General features: G+C 44.5%; 8 non-coding genes across 8 annotated transcripts; 6 read left to right on the top strand and 2 right to left on the bottom strand.

Annotated features, from left to right (window-relative positions):
• Window positions 1-160: 160 nt before the first annotated feature.
• On the top strand, window positions 161-233 carry trnak-cuu (transfer RNA lysine (anticodon CUU)). Its single transcript has one exon. It is a non-coding gene; the product is annotated as a tRNA-Lys (tRNA).
• A 1,018-nt stretch (window positions 234-1,251) lies between these two features.
• Window positions 1,252-1,324, top strand: trnaf-gaa (transfer RNA phenylalanine (anticodon GAA)). The gene has a single exon. It is a non-coding gene; the product is annotated as a tRNA-Phe (tRNA).
• A 2,845-nt stretch (window positions 1,325-4,169) lies between these two features.
• On the top strand, window positions 4,170-4,242 carry trnak-cuu (transfer RNA lysine (anticodon CUU)). Its single transcript has one exon. It is a non-coding gene; the product is annotated as a tRNA-Lys (tRNA).
• Window positions 4,243-5,259: 1,017 nt separating this feature from the next.
• trnaf-gaa (transfer RNA phenylalanine (anticodon GAA)) lies at window positions 5,260-5,332 on the top strand. Its single transcript has one exon. It is a non-coding gene; the product is annotated as a tRNA-Phe (tRNA).
• Window positions 5,333-8,180: 2,848 nt separating this feature from the next.
• On the top strand, window positions 8,181-8,253 carry trnak-cuu (transfer RNA lysine (anticodon CUU)). Its single transcript has one exon. It is a non-coding gene; the product is annotated as a tRNA-Lys (tRNA).
• A 1,220-nt stretch (window positions 8,254-9,473) lies between these two features.
• On the top strand, window positions 9,474-9,546 carry trnaf-gaa (transfer RNA phenylalanine (anticodon GAA)). Its single transcript has one exon. It is a non-coding gene; the product is annotated as a tRNA-Phe (tRNA).
• Window positions 9,547-21,223: 11,677 nt separating this feature from the next.
• trnal-uag (transfer RNA leucine (anticodon UAG)) lies at window positions 21,224-21,305 on the bottom strand. The gene has a single exon. It is a non-coding gene; the product is annotated as a tRNA-Leu (tRNA).
• Window positions 21,306-22,804: 1,499 nt separating this feature from the next.
• On the bottom strand, window positions 22,805-22,878 carry trnat-cgu (transfer RNA threonine (anticodon CGU)). The gene has a single exon. It is a non-coding gene; the product is annotated as a tRNA-Thr (tRNA).
• Window positions 22,879-26,589: the final 3,711 nt, after the last annotated feature.

Genomic DNA, 26,589 nt, shown 5'->3' with positions numbered 1-26,589 from the left:
GGAGCTGGACGAATGGTAAAAGACATCAGACTAACTCCAGAATGAAAAAAACGGGTGTTCAGAAGTCGATACCCTGAGATTGTGGAACGAACTGAACTCCTGCAGCAAAGCCAACAGTTGTCTCTCTGCAATGATAAGATGGGAAGAATTTCAGCAGTCGGCCCGGCTAGCTCAGTCGGTAGAGCATGAGACTCTTAATCTCAGGGTCGTGGGTTCGAGCCCCACGTTGGGCGATTTGTGCTCCACTTTTCACAATCGGTGATAAAATTTTTAAAGTGCAACCTCTTGTCTCCAGATTCGAAATGGGCACAACCCTGAGCTGTGTGAAAGGAAACCGTGAGCGTTGCCAAATATCCACTCCCTATCGATTCTACCTTCTCGTTCCCTCCACATGGGACACGGACAGGTTATCGGTTCAATTGGATTCACTTTTTGTTGTTATTAAAAATGTTGATGGTCAGAAAATGTAATATTTAGGAGATGCCAACGCTGGAACAATTCGCCTCTCTGATACCTCCTGATCCCCCCTTACCCCATTTGATTCTCCCTGTGCTCCTTATCATCGCTGATACGCTCTGTCTCTGACCTTCTCCGATACCCTCAGAGAGTCCATGATTCACTTTGAACCTTGTCAGCGCCATTCACCTGCTCTGATACCTATTGATTGCCCCTTACACAGATGCGCCCTGAGCCGCCTTACACTCTCCCATACTCGGCAGTCCTTCCCCTCTCTCAGATCTTAATACACTCTCTGATGCCATCTGACTTCCCGCTCTCCTCTTTGAGCCCCCTTGCACTCTCTGATGCCCTCTGATAGTACCTTCCCCTCTCTGAGATGCCCTTGCCACAATGGATCGCCACAAAGAAGCGATTAGACGCCCTGAGGCCTTCTCAGAAGCAATTACCGTCCCTGCTATCAAAGTGCGGTGTAACTTCACAGGTGGATCTCCCGGTCTGTGTTAAGGATGAGATCAAGAGTTTGATCGGTCGCTGCTGCTTCCGCCTCTGAGAGCTCTGTCGGCGGTCGGTACCGATCTTCCTCCCACAAACTGGGTGTGGATGTGTGAGTGCGCTGTTGATTTATAAACTTTGGTAGTTTACGTATGACAACGATGTTTATATATGAACTGTGGGTGTATCTCTACGAGTACGATGTTTATATATGAATTGTGGAATGAACAGGAGGGGCAATTCCTCCTGGGGTTATATTTTCTTCCACGACAATAACACATAGTAATCGTTGGGTACAGAGCCGAAATAGCTCAGTTGGGAGAGCGTTAGACTGAAGATCTGAAGGTCCTTGGTTCAATCCCGAGTTTCGGCAGTTTTTGTTTGTTTACTTTATTCTTCCTTGCTTCGATTCTCGGATTGATTTGCAGTGAAATTTAATTCCCGCCACTGAAGGATTGGGGATTGAACAGAGAGACATCAAGGATCGGAATTATTTATATCGTTTGTATTTGGCTGTTATTTCACTGTTACCTTCTGCCTTTTTCTCTTGGTTTTGTCTCTCTCGGTGCCAGGTGACTATTTGATTTGGCCGAAACTGTTCCATTTTCCACATCTCGGGGCGGTCAGACCCGCTCTGTCTGTCTGTTGCTGCTGATGATCATTAATGGGAACAGGCCGCGAGTTAAACGTTTATCTGCAAATTGGAGAAAGACAAATCAAAAGAAAGACGTGTTTATCCTGCCCAGGGGCAAAGTTACAACGGATGTAATTCAAAAACGGTACCCGTGAATTTTTCTGTTGATTTTCTTTTTAAAGCTTCGATTTCAAAAGTTACAAAAACGCGAAATAAATAAAGTAAATTACAAGAATCGAGTCCGTGATCATTATGTTACAGTATACTCTTTGCAAACGAGTTAACCGGCCGTACCAACGGCACATTAGGCTGTTTCATTAATTTTTGTACCTACAGCGATTTCTGTACTTGGACCCCTAAATCTCTCTGCTCCTCCACAGCACCGAGTTTCTCACCATTTAGAAAATACTCTGATTTATCTTTCTTAGATTTAAAGTGTATGACCTCGGTCTTCCCCACATTGAACTCTATTTGCCACAGTTTTGTCCACACACTTAATCTATCAATTCCCACTTTTCAATTTCCTGCTATCATCTGCGTTACTTCCTGCGTCACCAGAAGGCTGCGTGTTCAAAACACGGGGTAACCGTTGCCTTTAGAGCTGATAGGGTTCTGTATCGTTCCGGAATGAATGTTTCATCTGCTTTTTCTCAATAAACAGAACCTTGCTCTATATTCTGGTTCTCTGGATCTCAAATTTGAGCAAATCGTTTCATTTTGCCCTCGACTTTTGATCTTGTGCTGCGGATGAAACTTTTGCAAAGAAGGAGAAGTCCCCAAATCGCCCCACGTGTATCTCAAACGTGTTGGGAAGAAGTTCTGTGTAAACAATCAGGAATTTAAAGGCACCTCAATGAACTGCACTTTCATTGAATGACTTTTTTTCGCCATTGGAATCGACGAGAAATCGCTGTCGGCTTTCATCTCACTGAAGTGCAGAGTGTGGCCGCCTTGTATCGGTCAATGTGTTAGTGACGAGTTTGGGTTAAGCACGGGTCGCGTTTATTTCTGAAATCTCACCAAGCACCGGGAAAAAGAAACTTAGAATCAAACTGTCCCTGTAAGTGATGAATTGAAGGGAATATCGCTCCAAACAGTTCTGGACAACGTGCAGCGCAGCCGCACAGGAGTTCCAAATCCACCCTCTCGCCACTCGGCAATCGCATTAACTGAACTTTACTCTGGCCCATGTCACCGCGCTGAAATCGAGTCTTTCACGGCCACATTTTTTCTTAACATAATAATTACTGGTTTAAGAGTTAAAATTGTCGTCCACTTCACTGCAAGTGCAAGAGACAACTTTGTAGACACCGTGTAGTGTCACAGACCTGCTGGTTTGTCCTGCTCATTTCATCTCATCTCATTTTCCGCAAACCTGAATATGACTGGAACAGAGAATGGCGAATCACAGCTCAAAAATCAATCCTCTCTTCCACGAGCGGACTGAGTCTTTCAACATACAGGTATTTAATGGCAAGGTGAGTTTAATTTTCAGAAATAATACAGCACAGATTTTGACTCGTGCAAGCTGCACACATTTTATTTTGGAAAAGTAAACTGATTGGAAGAAAGCTGTTACATTGAGTGCGGCAACCTGAAGCGTCAGCTCGATGAATTAGTCCTTCAACATTTGCAAGTTCTGTTTCTGTGGCGCAATTGGTTAGCGCGTTTCGCTGCGAACTGAAAAGTTGGTCGTTGGAGGACACGAAGGCAACCTTTTACCTTAACATTCATTGTCTCGCAAATTCTTGGGTTCGAATGTGTGTCTTGTCTGCCAGAAAATGTACCGCAAGCATTGCCATCTAAGTGCGTCTGATTTTCCACCATTTATTCTGCGGTTGGATAACAGGCATATGAAAAATATCCAAAAAACCAGGTTGGCTTGAACGAAGTCGGAATACTTCTTGACAGAGAAGGTTCGAAGGTTGCAAGCGAGCTCCTTCACACTGACATGGATATTTCTGCAGTGAGCGACATCAGACTGTTTCCACAATGAATGTCACTCCCTTTATTTTGGAAAAGTGAAATGGTATTCACATTCCGACTGGTTTCAGTTGATTTGTGAGAGATCGCTAAAGGATCAATCTCCGGTGAAGACGGCCTTTTGCTCTCTCTCTGTTGGCCGAATCCAAAATGAAATTGGAGCTGGACTAATCATGCAAGAAATCAGGAATCACTTTAGCAAACAAAATACGGCCGAAAGCTGGAACTCTCTCATCCCAAAGGATGTGGATTGTGGTTCAATTCATAATTTGAAGTCTGATATTGACAGATCGTTTTTCGATTCGGGTACCAAGGAATATGAGTCCAAGCCGGAGAAACAGAGATGAATTGCAGATCAACTCATGATCCAATTGAATGGGGCAGCAGGTTCGAGGGGCTGAATGGACTTCTCTTGTCCCGATGTTCCGATACTGCTCAGCGCGGAGCTGGACGAATGGTAAAAGACATCAGACTAACTCCAGAATGAAAAAACGGGTGTTCAGAAGTAGATACCCTGAGATTGTGGAACGAACTGAACTCCTGCAGCAAAGCCAACAGCTGTCTCTCTGCAATAATAAGATGGGAAGAATTTCAGCAGTCGGCCCGGCGAGCTCAGTCGGTGGAGCATTAGACTCTTAATCTCAGGGTCGTGGGTTCGAGCCCCACGTTGGGCGATTTGTGTTCGACTTTTCACACTGGGTGATAAAATTTTTAAAGTGCAACCTCTTGTCTCCAGATTCGAAACAGGCAGAACCCTGAGCTGTGTGAAAGGAAACCGTGAGCGTTGCCAAATATCCACTCTCTCCCGATTCTACCTTCTCGTTCCCTCCACATCGGACACGGACAGGTTATCGATTCAATTGGATTCACTTTTTGTTGTTATTAAAAATGTTGAAGGTCAGAAAATGTAATATTTAGGAGATGCCAACGCTGGAACAATTCGCCTCTCTGATACCTCCTGATGCGCCCTTACCCTATTTGATTCTCCCTGTGCTCCTTATCATCGCTGATACGCTCTGTCTCTTACCTTCTCCGATACCCTCAGAGAGTCCATGATCCACTTTGAACCTTGTCAGCGCCATTCACCTGCTCTGATACCTATTGATTGCCCCTTACACAGATGCGCCCTGAGCCGCCTTACACTCTCCCATACTCGGCAGTCCTTCCCCTCTCTTAGATCTTAATACACTCTCTGATGCAATCTGACTGTCCCTTCCTCTCTCTGAACCCCCTAACACTCTCTGATGCCCTCTGATAGTACCTTCCCCTCTCTGAGATGCCCTTGCCCCAATGGATCGCCACTAAGAAGCGATTAGACGCCCTGAGGCCTTCTCAGAACCCATTCCCGTCCCTGCTATCAAAGTGCGGTGTAAGACACAGGTGGATCTACCGGTCTGTGTTAAGGATGAGATCAAGAGTTTGATCGGTCGCTGCTGCTTCCGCCTCTGAGAGCTCTCTCGGCGGCCGGTAGGGATCTTCCTCCCATAAACTGGGTGTGGATGTATGAGTGCGCTGTTGATTTATAAACTTTGGTAGTTTACGTATGACAACGATGTTTATATATGAACTGTGGGTGTATCTCTACGAGTACGATGTTTATATATGAATTGTGGAATGAACAGGAGGGGCAATTCCTCCTGGGGTTATATTTTCTTCCACGACAATAACACAAAGTAATCGTTGGGTGCAGAGCCGAAATAGCTCAGTTGGGAGAGCGTTAGACTGAAGATCTGAAGGTCCTTGGTTCAATCCCGAGTTTCGGCAGTTTTTGGTTGTTTACTTTCTTCTTCCTTGCTTCGATTCTCGGATTTATTTGCAGTGAAATTTAATTCCCGCCACTGTATGATTGTGGATTGAATAGAGAGACATCAAGAATGGGAAATATTTATATCGTTTGTATTTGGCTGTTATTTCACTGTTACCTTCTGCCTTTTTCTCTTGGTTTTGTCTCTCTCGGTGCCAGGTGACTGTTTGATTTGTCCGAAACTGATCCATTTTCCACATCTCGGGGCGGTCAGACCCGCTTTTTCTGTCTGTTGCTGCTGATGATCATTAATGGGAACAGGCCGCGAGTCAAACGTTTATCTGCAAATTGGAGAAAGACAAATAAAAAGAAAGACGTGTTTATCCTGCCCAGGGGCAAAGTTACAACGGATGTAATTCAAAAACGGTCCCCGTGAATTTTTATGTGGATTTTCTTTTTAAAGCTTCGATTTCAAAAGTTACAAAAACGGTAATAAATAAAGTAAATTACAAGAATCGAGTCCGTGATCATTATGTTACAGTATACTCTTTGCAAACGAGTTAACCGGCCGTACCAACGGCACATTAGGCTGTTTCATTAATTTTTGTACCTGCAGCGATTTCTGTACTTTGACCCCGAAATCTCTCTGCTCCTCCACAGCACCGAGTTTCTCACCATTTAGAAAATACTCTGATTTATCTTTCTTAGATTTAAAGTGTATGACCTCGGTCTTCCCCACATTGAACTCTATTTGCCACAGTGTTGTCCACACACTTAATCTATCAATTCCCACTTTTCAATTTCCTGCTATCATCTGCGTTACTTCCTGCGTCACCAGAAGGCTGCGTGTTCAAAACACGGGTTAACCGTTGCCTTTGGAGCTGATAGGATTCTGTATCGTTCCGGAATGAATGTTTCATCTGCTTTTTCTCAATAAACAGAACCTTGCTCTAAATTCTGGTTCTCTGGTTCTCAAATTTGAGCAAATCGTTTCATTTTGCCCTCGACTTTTGATCTTGTGCTGCGGATGAAACTTTTGCAAAGAGGGAGAAGAAGTCCCCAAATCGCCTCACGTGTATCTCAAACGCTTTGGGAAGAAGTTCTGTGTAAACAATCAGGAATTTAAAGGCACCTCAATGACCTGCACTTTCATTGAATGAGTTTTTTTCGCCATTGGAATCGACGAGAAATCGCTGTCGGCTTTCATCTGACGGAAGTGCAGAGTGTGGCCGCCTTGTATCCGTCAACGTGTTAGTGACGAGTTTGGGTTAAGCACGGGTCGCGTTTATTTCTGAAATCTCAACAAGCACCTGGGAAAAGAAACTTAGAATCAAACTGTCCCTGTAAGTGATGAATTGAAGGGAATATCGCTCCAAACAGATCTGGACAATGTGCAGCGCAGCCGCACAGGAGTTACAAATCCACCCTCTCGCCACTCGGCAATCGCATTAACTGAACTTTGCTCTGGCCCGTGTCACCGCGCTGAAATCGAGTCTTCCTCGGCCACATTTTTTCTTAGCATAATAATTACTGGTTTAAGAGTGAAAATTGTCGTCCACTTCACTATAAATGCAAGAGACAACTTTGTAGACACCGTGTCGTGTCACAGACCTGCTGGTTTGTCCTGCTCATTTCATCTCATCTCATTTTCCGCAAACCTGAATATGACTGGAACAGAGAATGGCGAATCACAGCTCAAAAATCAATCCTCTCTTCCACGAGCGGACTGAGTCTTTCAACATACAGGTATTTAATGGCAAGGTGAGTTTAATTTTCAGAAATAATACAGCAGAGATTTTGACTCGTGCAAGCTGCACACATTTTATTTTGGAAAAGTAAACTGATTGGAAGAAAGCTGTTACATTGAGTGCGGCAACCTGAAGCGTCAGCTCGATGAATTAGTCCTTGATCATTTGCAAGTTCTGTTTCTGTGGCGCAATTGGTTAGCGCGTTTCGCTGCGAACTGAAAAGTTGGTCGTTAGAGGACACGAAGGCAACCTTTTACCTTAACATTCATTGTCTCGCAAATTCTTGGGTTCGAATATGTGTCTTGTCTGCCAGAAAATGTACCGCAAGCATTGCCAGCTGAGTGCGTCTGATTTTCCACCATTTATTCTGCGGTTGGATAACAGGCATATGAAAAATATCCACAAAAACGAGGTTGGCTTAAACGAAGTCGGAATACTTCTTGACAGAGAAGGTTCGAAGGTTGCAAGCGAGCTCCTTCACACTGACATGGATATTTCTGCAGTGAGCGACATCAGACTGTTTCCACAATGAATGTCACTCCCTTTATTTTGGAAAAGTGAAATGGTATTCACATTCCGACTGGTTTCAGTTGATTTGTGAGAGATCGGTAAAGGATCAATCTCCGGTGAAGACGGCCTTTTTCTCTCTCTCTGTTGGCCGAATCCAAAATGAAATTGGAGCTGGACTAATCATGCAAGAAATCAGGAATCACTTTAGCAAACAAAATACGGCCGAAAGCTGGAACTCTCTCATCCCAAAGGATGTGGATTGTGGTTCAATTCATAATTTGAAGTCTGATATTGACAGATCGTTTTTCGATTCGGGTACCAAGGAATCTGAGTCCAAGACGGAGAAACAGAGATGAATTGCAGATCAACTCATGACCGAATTGAATGGGGCAGCAGGTTCGAGGGGCTGAATGGCCTTCTCTTGTCCCGATGTTCCGATACTGCTCAGCGCGGAGCTGGACGAATGGTAAAAGACATCAGACTAACTCCAGAATGAAAAAACGGGTGTTCAGAAGTCGATACCCTGAGATTGTGGAACGAACTGAACTCCTGCAGCAAAGCCAACAGTTGTCTCTCTGCAATGATAAGATGGGAAGCATTTCAACAGTCGGCCCGGCTAGCTCAGTCGGTAGAGCATGAGACTCTTAATCTCAGGGTCGTGGGTTCGAGCCCCACGTTGGGCGATTTGTGTTCCACTTTTCACACTCGGTGATAAAATTTTTAAAGTGCAACCTCTTGTCTCCAGATTCGAAACAGGCACAACCCTGAGCTGTGTGAAAGGAAACCGTGAGCGTTGCCAAATATCCACTCCCGATCGATTCTACCTTCTCGTTCCGTCCACATGGGACACGGACAGGTTATCGGTTCAATTGGATTCACTTTTTGTTGTTATTAAAAATGTTGAAGGTCAGAAAATGTAATATTTAGGAGATGCCAACGCTGGAACAATTCGCCTCTCTGATACCTCCTGATCCCCCCTTACCCGATTTGATTCTCCCTGTGCTCCTTATCATCGCTGATACGCTCTGTCTCTTACCTTCTCCAATACCCTCAGAGAGTCCATGATCCACTTTGAACCTTATCAGCGCCATTCACCTGCTCTGATAACTATTGATTGCCCCTTACACAGATGCGCCCTGAGCCGCCTTACACTCTCCCATACTCGGCAGTCCTTCCCCTCTCTCAGATCTTAATACACTCTCTGATGCCATCTGACTGCCCGCTCTTCTCTTCGAGCACCCTTACACACTCTGATGCCCTCTGATAGTACCTTCCCCTCTCTGAGATGCCCTTGCCACAATGGATCGCCACTAAGAAGCGATTAGACGCCCTGAGGCCTTCTCAGAACCCATTACCGTCCCTGCTATCAAAGTGCGGTGCAACTTCACAGGTGGATCTATCGGTCTGTGATAAGGATGAGATCAAGAGTTTCATCGGTCGCTGCTGCTTCCGCCTCTGAGAGCTCTATCGGCAGTCGGTACCGATCTTCCTCCCATAAACTGGGTGTGGATGTATGAGTGCGCTGTTGAGTTCGGATCGGTCAATGCCCTGTGGGTGGCGGAGAGGGCCCAGGGACTATGTGGCCGGGTCCTGCTCCGACTTCTTGTGTTCTTTAGATTTGTGGTTGGGATCAGATCAGCCATGATCTTATTGAATGGCGGAGCAGGCTCGAGGGGCCGATTGGCCTACTCCTGCTCCAATTTCTTATGTTCTTATGTTCTTATGTTATGATTTATAAACTTTGGTAGTTTACGTATGACAACGATGTTGATATATGAACTGTTGGTGTATCTCTATGAGTACGATATTTATATATGAATTGTAGAATGAACAGGAGGGGCAATTCCTCCTGGGGTTATATTTTCTTCCACGACAATAACACAAAGTAAGCGTTGGGTGTAGAGCCGAAATAGCTCAGTTGGGAGAGCGTTAGACTGAAGATCTGAAGGTCCTTGGTTCAATCCCGAGTTTCGGCAGTTTTTGTTTGTTCACTTTCTTCTTCCTTGCTTCGATTCTCTGATTTATTTGCAGTGAAATTTAATTCCCGCCACTGTTGGATTGGGGATTGAACAGAGAGACATCAAGGATGGGAAATATTTATATCGTTTGCATTTGGCTGTTATTTCACTGTTACCTTCTGCCTTTTTCTCTTGGTTTTGTCTCTCTCGGTGCCAGGTGACTGTTTGCTTTGTTATTAACTGATCCGTTTTCCACATCTCGGGGCGCTCAGACCCGCTCTGTCTGTCTGTTGCTGCTGATGATCATTAATGGGAACAGGCCGCGAGTCAAACGTTTATCTGCAAATTGGAGAAAGACAAATAAAAAGAAAGACCTGTTTATCCTGCCCAGGGGCAAAGTTACAACGGATGTAATTCAAAAACGGTCCCCGTGAATTTTTCTGTGGATTTTCTTTGTAAAGCTTCGATTTCAAAAGTTACAAAAACGCGAAATAAATAAAGTAAATTACAAGAATCGAGTCCGTGATCATTATGTTACAGTATACTCTTTGCAAACGAGTTAACCGGCCGTACCAACGGCACATTCGGCTGTTTAATTAATTTTTGTACCTGCAGCGATTTCTGTACTTTGACCCCGAAATCTCTCTGCTCCTCCACAGCACCGAGTTTCTCACCATTTAGAAAATACTCTGATTTACCTTTCTTAGATTTAAAGTGTATGACCTCGGTCTTCCCCACATTGAACTCTATTTGTCACAGTTTTGTCCACACACTTAATCTATCAATTCTCACTTTTCAATTTCCTGCTACCATCTGCGTTACTTCCTGTGTCACCAGAAGGCTGCGTGTTCAAAACACGGGGTAACCGTTGCCTTTAGAGCTGATAGGATTCTGTATCGTTCCGGAATGAATGTTTCATCTGCTTTTTCTCAATGAACAGAACCTTGCTCTAAATTCTGGTTCTCTGGTTCTCAAATTTCAGCAAATCGTTTCATTTTGCCCTCGACTTTTGATCTTGTGCTGCGGATGAAACTTTTGCAAAGAGGGAGAAGAAGTCCCCAAATCGCCCCACGTGTATCTCAAACGCTTTGGGAAGAAGTTCTGTGTAAACAATCAGGAATTTAAAGGCACCTCAATGACCTGCACTTTCATTGAATGAGTTTTTTTCGACATTGGAATCGACGTGAAATCGCTGTCGGCTTTCATCTCACTGAAGTGCAGAGTGTGGCCGCCTTGTATCGGTCAACGTGTTAGTGACGAGTTTGGGTTAAGCACGGGTCGCGTTTATTTCTGAAATCTCACCAAGCACCGGGAAAAAGAAACTTAGAATCAAACTGTCCCTGTAAGTGATGAATTGAAGGGAATATCGTTCCAAACAGATCTGGACAATGTGCAGCGCAGCCGCACAGGAGTTACAAATCCAACCTCTCACCACTCGGCAATCGCATTAACTGAACTTTGCTCCGGCCCGTGTCACCGCGCTGAAATCGAGTCTTTCTCGGCCACATTTTTTCTGAAAATAATAATTACTGGTTGAAGAGTGAAAATTGTCGTCCACTTCACTGTAAGTGCAAGGGACAACTTTGTAGACACCGTGTAGTGTCACAGACCTGCTGGTTTGTCCTGCTCATTTCATCTCATCTCATTTTCAGCAAACCTGAATATTACTGGAACAGAGAATGGCGAATCACAGCTCAAAAATCAATCCTCTCTTCCACGAGGGGCTGAGTCTTTCAACATACAAGTGTTTAATGGCAAGTTGAGTTTAATTTTCAGAAATAATACAGCACAGATTTTGACTCGTGCAAGCTGCACACATTTTATTTTGGAAAAGTAAACTGATTGGAAGAAAGCTGTTACATTGAGTGCGGCAACCTGAAGCGTCAGCTCGATGAATTAGTCCTTGAACATTTGCAAGTTCTGTTTCTTTGGCGCAATTGGTTCGCGCGTTCGGCTGCTAACTGAAAAGTTGGTGGTTTGAACCCACCCGGGGACGCTGAAGCGAAATTTTACGTTAACATTCATCGTTTCGCATTTCTTCGGTTCGAATGTGTGTCTCGTCTGCCAGAAAATGTACCCCAAACATTGCCAGCTGTATTGCGTCTGATTTTCCACCATTTATTCTGCGGTTGGATCACAGGCATCGGAAAAATATCCAAAAAAAACGAGATTAGCTTCAACGAAGTCGGAATACTTCTTGACAGAGAAGGTTCGAAGGTTGCAGGCGAGCTCCTTCAGACTGAATCACACTGACATGGATAATTCTGCAGTGTGCGACAGCAGACTGTTTCCACAATGAATGTCACTCCCTTTATTTTCGAAAAGTGAAATGGTATTCACATTCCGACAGTTTTCAGTTGATTTGTTAGAGATCGTTAAAGGATAAATCGCAGGTTAAGGCGGCCTTTTTCTCTCTCTCTGTTGGCCGAATCCAAAATAAAATTGGAGCTGGACTAATCAGGCAAGAAATCAGGAATCACTTTAGCAAACAAAATACGGCCGAAAGCTGGAACTCTCTCATCCCAAAGGATATGGATTGAGGCTCAATTCAAATTTTCAAATCTGATATTGATAGATCTTTTTCCGTTTCGGTTACCAAGGGATATGAGTCCAAGGCGGGGAAACATTGATGAATTAATGGTCACCTCATGATCTAATTGAATGAGACAGCAGGTTCGAGGGGCTGAATGGTCTTCTCCTGTCCCGATTTTCCTCTCCTGCTCAACGCGGATCTGGACGACTGGTAAAAGGCATCAGACTGACTCGAGAATGAAAATCGGGTGTTCAGATTCACCCACCTTGGGATTGTCGGACAAACTGAACCCCTACAGCAACGTCACCACCTGCCTCTCTGCAATAATAGGATGAGAAGGAGCCCTGCCGCTGGCCCGGCTAGCTCAGTCGGTAAAGCACGAAATTCCTAATCTCAGGGTCGTGGGTTTAAACCACACATTGGGCGTTTTGTGTTCTTTTTTTCACAATGGGTGATGAAAGGTTCAAAGTGCAACCTCTTATCTCCAGTTCAAGAAATCCAGTTATATCAACAGACACAGCACTGAGCTGTGTGAAAGGAAACCGTGAGCGTTGCCAAATATCCAGCCCCTCCCGATACTATCTTCTCATTCCCTCCACATGGGACAAGGCCGATACCGTTTCAATCGGCTTCATTTATGCTGTTATTAAAAATGTTGATGGTTAGGAAGTGTAATATTTAGAAGATGCCAACTCTGGATCCATTCGCCTCTCTGATACCTCCTGAGCCCACGTTACCCTCTTTGATTCTCCCTGAGCTCCTTATCTTCTCTGATACCCTCAGAGAGTCCATTATCCTCTTTGAACCTTGTCAGCGCCCTTTACACTCTCTGATACACGCTGAGTGCCCCTCACCCCCTGATACGCCCTGAGCGTCCTTACACTCTCTGATACCCTCTGGCAGTCTTTCCTCTCTGCGAGATCTCAATAAACTCTCTGACACCCTCTGACTGCCCGCTCCCCTCTCTGAACCCCGTAACACTCTCTGATGCCCTCTGACTGTCCCTTCCCCTCTCAGAGATGCCCTTGCCCAAATGGATCGCCACCAAGAAGCCATTTGACCCACTGATGCCTTGTCAGTTCCCATCACCGTCCCTGCTATCAAAGTACTGTGTAACTTCACAGGTGAAACTCCCGGTCTGTGTAAAGGATGAGATCCAGAGTTTGTTCGGTCGCTGTTGCTGCCGCCGCTCCCACCCTGATTGCTCTATTGGCAGTCGGTCCTGATCGACGTCCGTTAAACTGGGTGTGGATCTATTAGTGCGCTATCGATTTATAAAATTTGGGAGTTTATTTATGACAGCGATGCTTGTATATGAACTGTGGGTGTGTATATTTGAGTTCGACATTTATACCTGCACTTTGGGTCAGTATATATGAGTGCGATGTTAAAATATGAACTGTGGGTGTGTATATATCAGTTCGATGTTTAAAAATGAATTGTGGAATGAACAGGAGGGGCAATTCCTCCTGGGGTTATATTTTCTTCCACGACAATGACACAAAGCAAAGGTTGGATGTGTCGTCGAAATATTTCAGTTAGGAGAGCGTTGGACGAAAGATCTGAAGTTCCTTGGTTCAATCCCGAGTTTCGGCAGTTTATGGTTGTTTAGTTTCTTCTTCCTTGATTCGATTCTCGCACTTATTTACAGCAAAATTTGACACCCGCCACTGAAGAATTGGGGAGGGAATAGAAAGGCATCAAGGATGGGAAATATTCATATCGTCTGTATTTGGCTTTTATTTCTCTGTGACATTCTGCCTTTTTCTCTTGGTTTTTTCTCTCTCGGTGCTGGGTGACTTTTTGATTTGATGCATTTGTTCGAAATTGATGCCTTTTCCACATCTCGGGGCGGTCAGACCCGCTCAGTCTGTCTGTTGCTGCTGATGATCATTAATGGGAAATGGCCGCGAGTTAAACGTTTATCTGCAAACCGGAGAAAGGCAAAAAAAAAAAAGACGTGTTTCTCCGGCCCAGGGGCAAAGTTACAATGGATGTTATTCAAAAAACTGTCCCGTTGAATTTGTCTGTTGTTTTTTGTGTGAAGCTTCCATTTTAAAAGTTACAAAAATCCGAAATAAATAAATTAAATTACAAGAATCGAATCCGTGATCAAGACATTACGGTATACTATATGCAAATGAGCAAACCGGCCCGACTAACGGCACATTCGTCTGTTTAATTAATTTTTTACCTGTACGCTGGCTGGTAGCGGTTTCTGTACATGGGTCCCGAAATCTCTCTGCTCCTCCACAGTTTCTGGATTCTCACCATTTAGAAAATACTCTGATTTATCTTTCTCAGATTTAAAGTGGATGACCTCGCCCTCCCACACATTGAACTCTATTTGCCGCAGTTTTGCCCACTCGCTTAATCTATCAATTCCCACTTTTCAACTTCCTGCTTATTGCTACATTACTTATTGCGTCACCAGAAGGCTGCGTGCACAAATCACGGGTAACCGTTGCTTTTAGAGCTGATAGGATTCTCGCTCGTTCCGGAATGAATGTTTTATTTGCTTTTTCACAATAAACAGAACCTTGCTCTAAAGTCTGCTTCCCGAGTTCTCAAAATTTCAGGAAGGCGTCTCATTCTGCCCTCGACTTTTGATCTTGACCTGCGGTTGAAACTTTTGCAAAGAGGGAAAAGAAGTCCCTAAATCACTCCCCCTGAATCTCAAACGCTTTGGGAAGAAGTTCAGTGCAAACAATCAGGACTTTAAAGGCCCCTCAATGACCTGCACTTTCATTGAATGTGTTTTGTTCGCCATTGCATTCGACCGTGAAATCGCTCTCCGCTTTCATCTCACTGAAGTGAAGAGTGTGACGGCCTTGTATCTGTCAGCGTGTAAGTGACGAGTTTGGGGTAAGCACGGGTCGCGTTTATTTTTGAAATCTCAGCAACCACCGGGGAAAAGAAACTTAGAATCAAACTGTCCCTGTAAGTGATGAATTGAAGGGAATATCGCTCCAAACAGATCTGGACAATGTGCAGCGCAGCCGCACAAGAGTTCCAAATCCACCCTCTCGCCACTCGGCAATCGCATTAACTGAACTTTACTCTGGCACTTGTCACCGCGCTGAAATCGAGTCTTACTCGGCCACATTTTTTCTTAACATAATAATTACTGGTTTAAGAGTGAAAATTGTCGTCCACTTCACTGTAAGTGCAAGAGACAACTTTGTAGACACCGTGTAGTGTCACAGACCTGCTGGATTGTCCTGCTCATTTCATCTCATCTCATTTTCAGCAAACCTGAATATTACTGGAACAGAGAATGGCGAATCACAGCTCAAAAATCAATCCTCTCTTCCACGAGCGGACTGAGTCTTTCAACAGACAGGTGTTTAATGGCAAGGTGAGTTTAATTTTCAGAAATAATACAGCATAGATTTTCACTCGTGCAAGCTGCACACCCTTTATTTTGGAAAAGTAAACTGATTGGAAGAAAGCTGTTACATTGAGCGCGGCAACCTGAAGCTTTAGCTCGATGAATTAGTCCTTGAACATTTGTAAGCTCTGTTTCTGTGGCGCAATTGGTTCGCGCGTTCTGCTGCTAACTGAAAAGTTGGTGGTTTGAACCCACTAGAGGACGCAAAAGCAACCTTTTACCTTCACATTCATTGTCTCGCATTTCTTGTGTTCGAATGTGTGTCTTGTCTGGCAGAAAATGTACCGCAAACATTGCCAGCTGAGTGCGTCTGATTTTCCACCATTTATTCTGCGGTTGGATAACAGGCATCTGAAAAATATCCAAAAAAAACGAGATTGGCTTGAACGAAGTCGGAATACTTCTTGACAGAGAAGGTTGCAGGCGAGCTCCTTCAGTCTGAATCACACTGACATGGATATTTCTGCAGTGAGCGACATCAGACTGTTTCCACAATGAATGTCACTCCCTTTATTTTGGAAAAGTGAAATGGTATTCACATTCCGACTGGTTTCAGTTGATTTGTGAGAGATCTTTAAAGGATCAATCTCCGGTTAAGACGGCCTTTTTCTCTCTCTCTGTTGGCCGAATCCAAAATGAAATTGGAGCTGGAATAATCATGCAAGAAATCAGGAATCACTTTCGCATACAAAATACGGCCGAAAGCTGGAACTCTCTCATCCCAAAGGATGTGGATTGTGGCTCAATTCATAATTTGAAGTCTGATAGTGATAGATCGTTTTTCGGTTCGGGTACCAAGGAATATGATTCCAAGGCGGAGAAACAGAGATGAATTGCAGATCAACTCATGATCTAATTGAATGGGGCAGCAGGTTCGAGGGGCTGAATGGCCTTCCCTTGTCCTGATATTCCTATACTGCTCAGCGCGGGGCTGCACGAATGTTAAAAGACATCAGACTAACTCCAGAATGAAAAAAACGGGTGTTCAGAAGTAGATACCCTGAGATTGTGGAACGAACTGAACTCCTGCAGCAAAGCCAACAGCTGTCTCTCTGCAATAATAGGATGGGAAGAGTTTTGGCAATCGGTCCGGCTCGCTCAGTCGGGAAAGCATGATATTCTTCATCTCAGGGTCGTGGGCTCGAGCCCCACGTTGGGCGATTTGTGTTCTACTTTTCACACTTGGTGATAAAAGTTTCAAAGTGCAACCTCTTATCTCCAGATTCCAACCAGACACAACCCTGAGCTGTGTGAAAGGAAACCGTGAGGGTTGCCAATTTTCCACTCCCTCCCGATTCTACCTTCTCGTTCCCTCCACATGGGACACGGACAGGTTATCGGTTCAATCTGATTCATTTTTTGCTGGTATTAAAAATGTTGAAGGTCAGAAAATGTAATATTTAGGAGATGCCAACTCTGGAACAATTCGCCTCTGATACCTCCTGATCCCCCCTTACCCTATTTGATTCTCCATGTGCTCCTTATCATCGCTGATACGCTCTGTCTCTTACCTTCTCCGATACCCTCAGAGAGTCCATTGAGATGGTTGCGGTGTGTGCGAGAGGTCCAAAGGCAGATTCTCTCAGCGTAGTCTGTGTTGTATATCGACTTGAGTGGGTTCGTGATCTGTAGTCCTTTCGGGATCTTGTCTGCTTTCTTTCAGCTCTGCAGAAACTTATGCGTGATCTTCTTGGAGATTCTCTCCACTTTTAGCCGGCAGTTTGTGGTGTCGATAGTGGCCACGATGTGGAGATGCCGGTGATGGACTGGGGTGGACAAATGTAAGGAGATGCACAACACCCGGTTATAGTCCAACGAAGAAAGTCAAGGCTAAACCTTTACCAATTACTCGTCAGGCCTCAGCTGGAGTACGTTGTTCAATTCTAGGCACCACCATTGAGGAAGGATGAAAATGCTTTGGAGACGGTGCAAAGGCAGTTTACCAGGATGATACCAGGGATGAGGGACTTCAGTTATGTGGAGAGATCGGAGAAGCTGTGATTGTTCTCCTTCGAGCAGAGAAGGTTAAGTGGAGACCTAATAGAGGCATTCAATATCATGAGGGGTTGTGATAGAGCAAGGAGGGCGAGACTGTTTCCTCTGGCAAGCGGGCCGGTAACCAGAGGTCTTAGATTGAAAATAGTTGGCAAAAGGGGAATTGAGGAGAATTTCTTTCCACACAGAGGGTTCTTAAGAGATGGGATGCACCACCTGATAGGGCGGTGGAAGCAGATTGCACATGATCTTTCAAACGGGAATTGAACATTTATGTGAAGAGGACTAAATTGCAGAGCTATCGGGGTAAAGTGGGACTAAACTGGACTGAACTTTCGAAGAGCCGGCACAGGCACGACGTGCCGAAAGGCCTCCTTCTGTGCTGTAAAATTCTATGATTCTATGGTTCCACAAACCTAAAACTTCTCTCATCTAGAAGATGTCACCAGGCGGTGGCTATATTTTTCGTGTTTCTGTCCTTCTGAAGTGTGATCGAACCGTACCAAACGTTTCCTACAATTAGTAAGGAAGGAAGGTGTCTGTGTAAATATCAGATATACACGTGGATGGTACCGTGGGAACCAGATACAATGCTCATTCCAGTTACTTGTTTAGCAGGAAACAGCGATCATTCTCTTCATCTGTCCTTGCCTGAAGGAAAATGAAACAAACTAAACTACTCAGTTCTTTGTTATCGCTTCTTCTACTGGTTTACGTCCACTCACCGAGAATGTGACGGAGAGATTGAGAGATTGGATTGGCTTTTTACTTTGTAATCTATTATCCTTTGTAATTATTGCAAGAGACGGATCCAACCCAAATGTCTTGTGCCCGACATTATCATTGATACTAAGATGTGCTATAAATGAGTTTCTCCGAATTGCACATTGCGGACAAAAGCTGAACACCGAAACTTGCTCTCATACCAGTTTCGCATCGCATCTTTGGGTGGGAGGTGGGTTGCTGTTTGAAAGTAAAGAATCTTGTAAAATCAGCCCTCCAGAACAGTAACCGCGAAATGTATTCAGGACACTTTCTGTGAGAGGCCTGTCTGCAGAACGAAAGAGGACTTCCGCACTGCAATTCTGGAATCCTTTCCTTGTTGGCTTCTCAACCGATACAAATACTGAGCAGTGATATTTTGTTGCTGAAATTCACAAAGTGCGAAATATCACTCAGGAAACAAAAAGACACGACTGGGAGTCGAACGCACGATCGCCTGTTGAAAAAACAAGCGCTTTGACCAGCTGAACCACGGCGCAGAACCACGTTGCTAAACAAACACATCTTCGGACTGATACCTGTGAGCTGCCGAAGAGCAGAGAAGGTTAATTTGAGGAATGCGGGTCCATTTTGAAGTCATCCATTTCTTTTGTCGATTTCTCTGTGTTTCCCGATACTGTCTGTGTCTCTCGCTGTGTTTTTCTTTGTGAGTCCATCTGTGAGTTGATTCTGATCTAATGCATGTGTTTGTGTTTGTGTTTGTGTTTGTTTCTTACGTGAAATAAATGAGGAGATCAAACAGTGCTCCCTTTAAGACTTGTAAAAAATTTTACAACACCAAGTTATAGTCCAGCAATTTTATTTTAAATTCACAAGCTTTCGGAGGCTTCCTCTTTCCTCAGGTGAACGTTGTTGGAAATGGGGAATTTAAGACTGAGGAACTAAGAAACCAAACTTAATCGCAAGATATTGTTTGTTTTGTAGCAGTAAATGAAATATGACACCTTGAATGATTTCGGTTCAGTTATGTGCAAAAAGAAACTGTGACCCGAAGATATTTAGAACCTGTAAGTTGTTGCCAGAAACGTTACGTTTGCAACTCAAGGTGTGTTTAATTTCGACAGGGCATGTTTCGCTAGTTTCGTATTATTTAATTTGCGTTAAATGAATGAAATCGGAAATAATCGCAGCGACCATTACAACAGTCTAAACCATTCTAATATTAAAGGTAACAGAAGATGTTGAGAACAGTATCGAATATTCTGCAGGATAATGAATATAAACAGAAGGAATAGTCGCCAATAATTCCAATAGGGAATTCAACAGAAACCTCTTTACCCAGAGAGTGGTTAGAATGTGGGACGTGCTAAGAAAAGGAATAGATGAAGAAAATAATATTGATGCATTGAAGAGGAAGCCAGATAAGCCCATGAGGGAGACAGCAATAGAGGGGTATCCTGATATGTTTAGATGAAGTAGGGAGGGAGGAGGCTCGTGTGGAGCATAAACGCCGGCAGACACCAGTTGGGCCGAATGCCCTGCTTCTGTGTTCTTGTTTCGATGAAACTCGATGAATATTTTTTGGTGTTCTGCTCCCACGTGACGCTGAGAGCCACAGTCTCTACTTCCTTCCCGCCGACTGCAGAAACCTTGGGCGGGAGGTTAGGCCGTTGGACTCGACACTCACTGCGGTTTTCCTCGCTCAGGTTGTCGCCTTGATTGCAGAGCATTCTCTCAACAATCTAAGTTTCTGCTTTGAATTTGAATCCTCTCCCTGTGAAGAACAGGATTCAAAAAACGGCTGGAATTCGTTCGGCTGCGTTTGGTTAAAAAATCCCGTTTGTATGTTGATGCACAAGCTTGTTGCAGTTAATTGGAAACATGAATAATATTTCAGCGTAAATCGGATTTCGTGGCAGTTATTAATTAGAAATATTTCTGTCTTCTTCAATGTTTTTTTATGAATTGGAGATTTTTGATTAAAACTGTCCGCTTTATGCGGGACTTGGACACTGGGCTTCTCGCATTTCAATCAGTGCAAGTCCCTATGCTGGCGACTCATGCAACTTTATTAGAATCATTCAATTGTTGGGATTGGAACCCACGCCTGCAGGGAAGATTGCGACATGAGCTCAGCACCTTACACCCTGTAGGCCATTCTGATCCCTGGAGCTGTTACACTGAAGCCCAGAGAACACGCAAAAAGGAGCCTCATCATCTGCTTCACACAAAATTCAATCTGCTGGACGTCCAGCTCTGCCAGGCTGCATGTTCTTTCATACAGGTTTCCAACTGGACAAAACACTCTTCTGCCGTGCGAGCATTGGTGCTTCAGATGTACTATTCTTGCTTGTAGTATTTCTATTCCTGTAACAGTAGATCCTGAAGTGCAGGGTGGAAAGTATCGTGTCTGAGTCGTCTCAGGCGCTGTTTTAAAGCTCCAGATAAATCCCACATTTTGTAGATGGATCAAAATCATAGCCTATGGCTCCAAAACCACAGCCTCCCTCCTGTAAACAAGTAATGCTGAAGCGCTGCTTTTAACCTCTCATCTGCTATTGGAACACGATAGGCCGGAGGAACCACATGGCAACACCAATAAGGAGATGTCGTTGGAAGAAGACCAATTGTTCCTTCAACTCCGTTCGAATTGTTCACAAGCAAAACGATTGTTTGTTCCAAGTGGGAATCGAACTCACAATCTCGGCATTCCCCGAACCTTTACTGACATACAAATACCGCGTATTTCCATGTCCCACTCTGCTGGAAAAGATGCGGACATGAGCCGCACTTACCTATGAAAACGTGTCTTGTCCCCTTGATGAAACGAATCCTGGATTAGAGCTAAAGTCTCTCTGGGTACATGATATAGAATCGCAACGCTGCAATCATTTGAAAGCGGCACGGACACGATGGGCCGAATGGTCCACCTTTGTGCAGCAACTGTCCATGATTCTCATTGCTGCACTTTTCGCTTCTTTTGCATTCTCCGCTGGACCACACTCCACCATGATTTTCTGTGAATACGTCAAAACAAACATTGCGACTAACCCTGACAGCAGTGGGATTCGAACCCACGTCTCCGCAGAGACTGGAGCCTAAATCCAGCGCCTTAGACCGCTCGGCCATGCTGCCACGAACAAAGCTCATCATTACTGAAACATGAGGCTAGTGATTGAAATCAGGCTTTCTTGCTCTTTATCATCTGGGTCCAGTGCTTTTGAATTGTGCAGGAAGGAAATTAAAGGGCTTTCTGAGCCCTTCCTGCATTTAACACTTGATCAAAAAACTTGTCATCGAGCTCCACGTTGATAAACATAGAAAATTGAGGACAGGAGAAGACTATTCAGCCCCTCGAACCTGCTGCGCTATTGAATTAGATCAGGGGTTATCTGTGTACCAACTCTATTAACCCGACTGTGACACATATCCCTTGATACACTTTCGTGGAAAAATCCATCGATGTCAGTCTTCAATATGTGAATTGACCCAACATCTTCAGCCTTTTGTTGAAAAGAGTTCCAGATTTCTAAGACACTTTCTGTGATAAAGTGCTTCCTGATTTATCAGATGAATGGTTTTGCTCTACGTTTCAGATTAAGCCCCCTCATTCTGGATTCTCCCAACAGAGAGAGCTGCCGAAACCCGAGATTGTACAATAAACCTGTAAATCTTCTGAGAAGGTATCAGGGAGTTTAATGGCTTCTTCGTGGTGATCCGGTCGGGCAAGGGGATCTGAGATAGGGGATCGGATTGTCAGAGGGTGTCAGATAATGTAAGGGGTCTCCGTGCATATTAGTCAATAAGGGGCACTCAGTGTATCAGAGAACGTAAAGGACGCTGAAAAGGTATCAAAGGGGATCAGGGACTCTCTGAGGGGATCGGAGAAGGTAAGTTACAGAACGTATCGGAGAAGACAATGAGCTCAGGGAGAATTAAAGGGGGTAAGGGGCGGTCTGGAGGGATCAGAGAGGCTCATGGATCCAGAGTTATCATCTTCTAAACATTATATTACTTAATATTTAATAACAGCAAAAAATGAATCCGAATTGAACAGATAATCTGCCGTGTCCCACGTGCAGGGAATCAAAAGGTCGAATCGGGACGGGACTGGATGATTGCCAGTGCTCACCGTTTTCTTACACACAGCTCATTGTTGTATCCGTTTATAAAACTGGATTTCATGAATTGAAGATAAGAGGTTGCACCTGGAACCCTTTGTGAGCAATAAAATGTGAACCACCCAACGTGGGGCTCGAACCCTCGACCCTGAAATCAAGAGTCACATGCTCGAACGACTGCGATAACCGGGCCCACTGACAACATTTGTTGCCTCTTCTGGCAGGGAAGGAGCAATTGGTTTTGCTTCATTGCGTCAATTTGTCCAACAATCTGAGGAAACTTCCTTCTGAACACCCGATCTTCAATCTGGAGTCAGTCTGATGATTTTTTTTTACTTGTCGTACAGCCCCGCGTTGAGCAGTATGGGAACATCGGGACAGGAGAATACAATTCAGCTCCTCGAACCTGCTGCGCTCTTCAATTTGATCATGGGTGATCTGGACATCAAATGTGCCCTGTGATATTTTGTTGCTCAAATTCACAAAGTAGTAAATATCACTAAGGAAACAAAAAGGTACCGCTGGGAATCGAACCCAGGATCTCCTGTTAACGAGACAAGCGCTTTGACTAGCTAAGCCACGGCGCCAAGTCACGTTGGTACAGTATTACATCTTCTCACTGATATCTGTCAGCTTCCTTTGAGCACAGACGGTGAGTTTGAGGAGTGTGGGGCCATTTTGCACTCATCCATTTCTTTTGTCTGTTTCTCTGTGTTTCCCGATGCTGTCTGTGTCTCTCGCTGTAATTTTCATTGTGAGTCCATCTGTGAGTTGATTCTGATCTAATGCATGTGTTTGTGTTTGTGTTTGTTTCTTACGTGAAATAAATGAGGAGATCAGACAATTCTCCCTTTGACACTGAAGAACGAAGCAGCCAAACCTGACAACAAGATATTGTTTATTTTGATGCAGTAAAAAAAATGCCATCTTAAATGATTTAGGTTTTGTTCTGTGCAAAAAGAAACTGTGACCCCAACGTGTTTCAAATACTTCGCTTTATAAGTTGTTGTCAGACACGTTACGATTGAAACTCAAGGTGTGTTTAATATCGGCAGGGAATGTTTCGCCAGTTTAGTATTGTTCAATTTGCATCAAATTAATGAAATCGGAAATAATCGCAGTGACCATTACAATCGTCTAAACCCCTCCAATATTAACGGTAGTAGAAGATGTTGAGAACAGTATCGAATATTCTGCAGGATAATGAAAATGTACAGAAAGTATAGTCGCCAATAATTCCAATAGGGAATTGAACAGAAACCTCTTTACTGAGGGATTGGTTTGAATGTGGAACTCGCTACGACAAGAAATAACTGAGGCCAATCGTATGGATGCATTGAAGAGGAAGCGAGATAAGCACATGAGGGAGAAAGTATTGAAAGGTTTGAAACCCGCACCTCCAGTGAAATTTGCGACCTGAACTCAGCACCATCCACCCGTTCGGCCATTCTGACCCCCGGAGCTGTTACACTAAAGTCCAAAGAACTCTCAAGATGGAGCCTCATCATCTGCTTCGCGCAAAATTCAATCGGCTGGACGTCCAGCTCTGCCAGACTGCATGTTCTTTCATACAGGTTTCCAACTGGATAAAACACTCTTCCGCCTTGCGAGCATTGGTGCTTCAGAGGTACTATTCTTGCTTGCAGTAATTCTATTCCTGTAACAGTAGATCCTGAAGTAGAGGATGGAAAGTATCGTGTCTGAGTGGTCTAAGGCGCTGGTTTAAAGCTCCAGTTAAATCCCACATTTTTCAGATGGATCAAAATCAAAGCCTGTGGCACCAAAACCACAGCCTCCCTCCTGTGAACAAGTAATGTTGAAACGCTACTTTAAATCTTTCATCTTCTATTGGAACACGATAGGTCGGAGGAACCTCATGGCAACACCAATAAGGAGATGTAGTTTGAAAAACACCAACTGTACCTTCATCTCCGTTCGAATTGTTCAAAAGCAAAACGATTGCTTGTTCCAAGTGGGAATCGAACTTACAATCATGGTATTCCCTGAGTCTCAACTAACCGATAAATACCGCATATTCACTTGTCCCACTCTGCTGAAACGGATGCAAACGTGAGCGGCCCTTACCTATGCAAACGTGTCTTGTCCCCTTGATGGGACTCATCCTGGATTAAAGCTCCAATCTCTCCGGGTACATGGTATGGAATCCCACCGCTGCAAGAATTTGAAAGCGGAACGGACACGATGGCCCGAATGGTCTCCCTTTGTGCAGTCAAAGTCCATGGTTCTCTCTGCTGCACATGCAGCTTCTTTGAAATCCTCCGCTGGACCACACTCCACCATGATTTTCTCTGAATTTGTCAAAACATACATTGCGGAAAATCCTGGCAGTAGTGGGATTCGAACCCACGTCCCCGCAGCATAAATCTAGCGGCTTTGACCGCTCGGCCATGTTACCATACAATGCACTCATCATTACTGAATCATGAGGCCCGTGATTGAAATCCGGCTTTCTTGCTCTTTGTCATCGGGGTCCAGTGCTTTTGAATTGTGCAAGAAGGAAATTAACGGGCTTTCTGAGCGCTTTCTGCATTGATAACTTGATGAAAAAAACCTTTCCTCGAGCTCCACGTTGATAAATGTAGAAAATTGGGGACAGGAGACGACTATTCAGCCCCTCGAACCCGCAGCGCCATTTAATTAGATCAGGGGTGATCTGTGCATCAACTCTATTTACCCGACTGTTACAGATATCCCTTGAAACCTAGTTATTACAACGGCCAGGCAATGGGGGTGTTTATTAAATATGATTCACCATCCCCACCCCCTTTAGACAATGTGTCTTATTTCCTTCTCCTGCCTCTCTTCAACCTCTTCCTAGATCTTGTCTTTTCCAGGTGAAGCAAAATGTCCAAAAGAAAATACAGAAAATTGCCCCAACCGCAGACCTCTTCTTCCACCTCCTGTGATGTGTTGATAGATACAACCAACCCCGCGCAATCGAGGTTGGGATAAATCAGAATGAGTCAGTCAATCTCCCTCCTTCCAGGTAGATGTAGTTCGCCTTTATCCTTTCCCTTCCCTCTCCCCTCTCCTCCAATCTTGAGAGCAAAAAGCCCACTCTCCTTGAACCCATCTCTTTGACTGAGCTTTTGGTCATCCCTCCTAATATCTCCTTCCTTGGCTTAACTTTTTCGTCGCCGCACCCTGAAGCCCTTCAGGATGGTTTTTCCGCATTTAAGGCGTTGTATTGTACAAGTTGTTGTTCCCTCCTTCGTCAGATACCCTCTCTCCTTCCCTCATTTCCTTCCCTCTCTCTCTCTCTGTCGAGAGAGCACCGTTTTTTGTTTGTTTAGGGAAGTGAGAAAGCAGCTCTGACAACTCGGGTTGAGGTGTTGCCTCTTGTGAAGACTCCAGAATACAAGAGCCATTTTACAACCAGGCCTGAGAATCGGGGTGAGGGTAGCTCCGAATAAATATCAATATGGCTGCTCCACCTTGGCCTGTGCCACGTCCTAACCGGACGTGCACGGGCTTGGCCTCCACAACTGCTCCTGCTGCCTCGGCACCTTTCTGGGGAAGAGATGTTGGTTTGTGATGTGGGTTTGTGATGTGCTGTTTCGGATCTGTGGTCGTGATGCCAGTGAGATGTGATGTTGTGATGTGTGGTTGTGATGTGGGTTGTGGTGATGTGGGTTTGTGATGTAATTTGTGATGTGCGTTTGAGATGTCAGTTGAGATGTGGGTTTTGATGTGGGGTTGAGATGTGTAGTGAGGCCAGGGCCATGGGATGGTAAGGTTCATGGGCAGATAGATCTTTTCTCCGGTACTTACCCCAGTTCACTCTACAGATGGAATCGAAACGTCTCCTACAATTATCCTTCCACGACAGCCATAATTTTGTGGTGGAGATGTTGCAGCCGGCTTATGTAAAAGTCTATGATTACTACGAAACAGGTCGGGCCCCTCAAACAGTACACTTACACCTCTCCCTGTCAAACCCTCGGGTATTTTTTCCCTTCCATCTTTCTCGGTCCAATCTCTTGGTGTTTATTACGTTCGATCTCTCCCTGTCCAATCCTCGTGTGTTTATTCAGTTCGATCTCTCTCCGTGCAATCCCCTGGTGTTCAATTCGGTCGATTTCTCTCTGCGCAATCCCCTGGTGTTTATTTCGTTCGATCGCTCTCTGTGCAATCCCTGGGTGTTTATTCCGTTCGATCGCTCTCTCTCTGCAATCCCTGGGTGTTTATTCCGTTCGATCTCTCTCTGTCCAATTCCCAGTTGTTCATTCCCCTCCACCTCTCCTTGCCCATGCCGGCATGTTTCTTCTCTTCATTCT

Source organism: Heptranchias perlo, unplaced genomic scaffold, assembly GCF_035084215.1.
Source record: "Heptranchias perlo isolate sHepPer1 unplaced genomic scaffold, sHepPer1.hap1 HAP1_SCAFFOLD_73, whole genome shotgun sequence".
NCBI classification, from domain to species: Eukaryota; Metazoa; Chordata; class Chondrichthyes; order Hexanchiformes; family Hexanchidae; genus Heptranchias; species Heptranchias perlo.
This window is presented reverse-complemented; position numbering and strand designations above follow the sequence as displayed.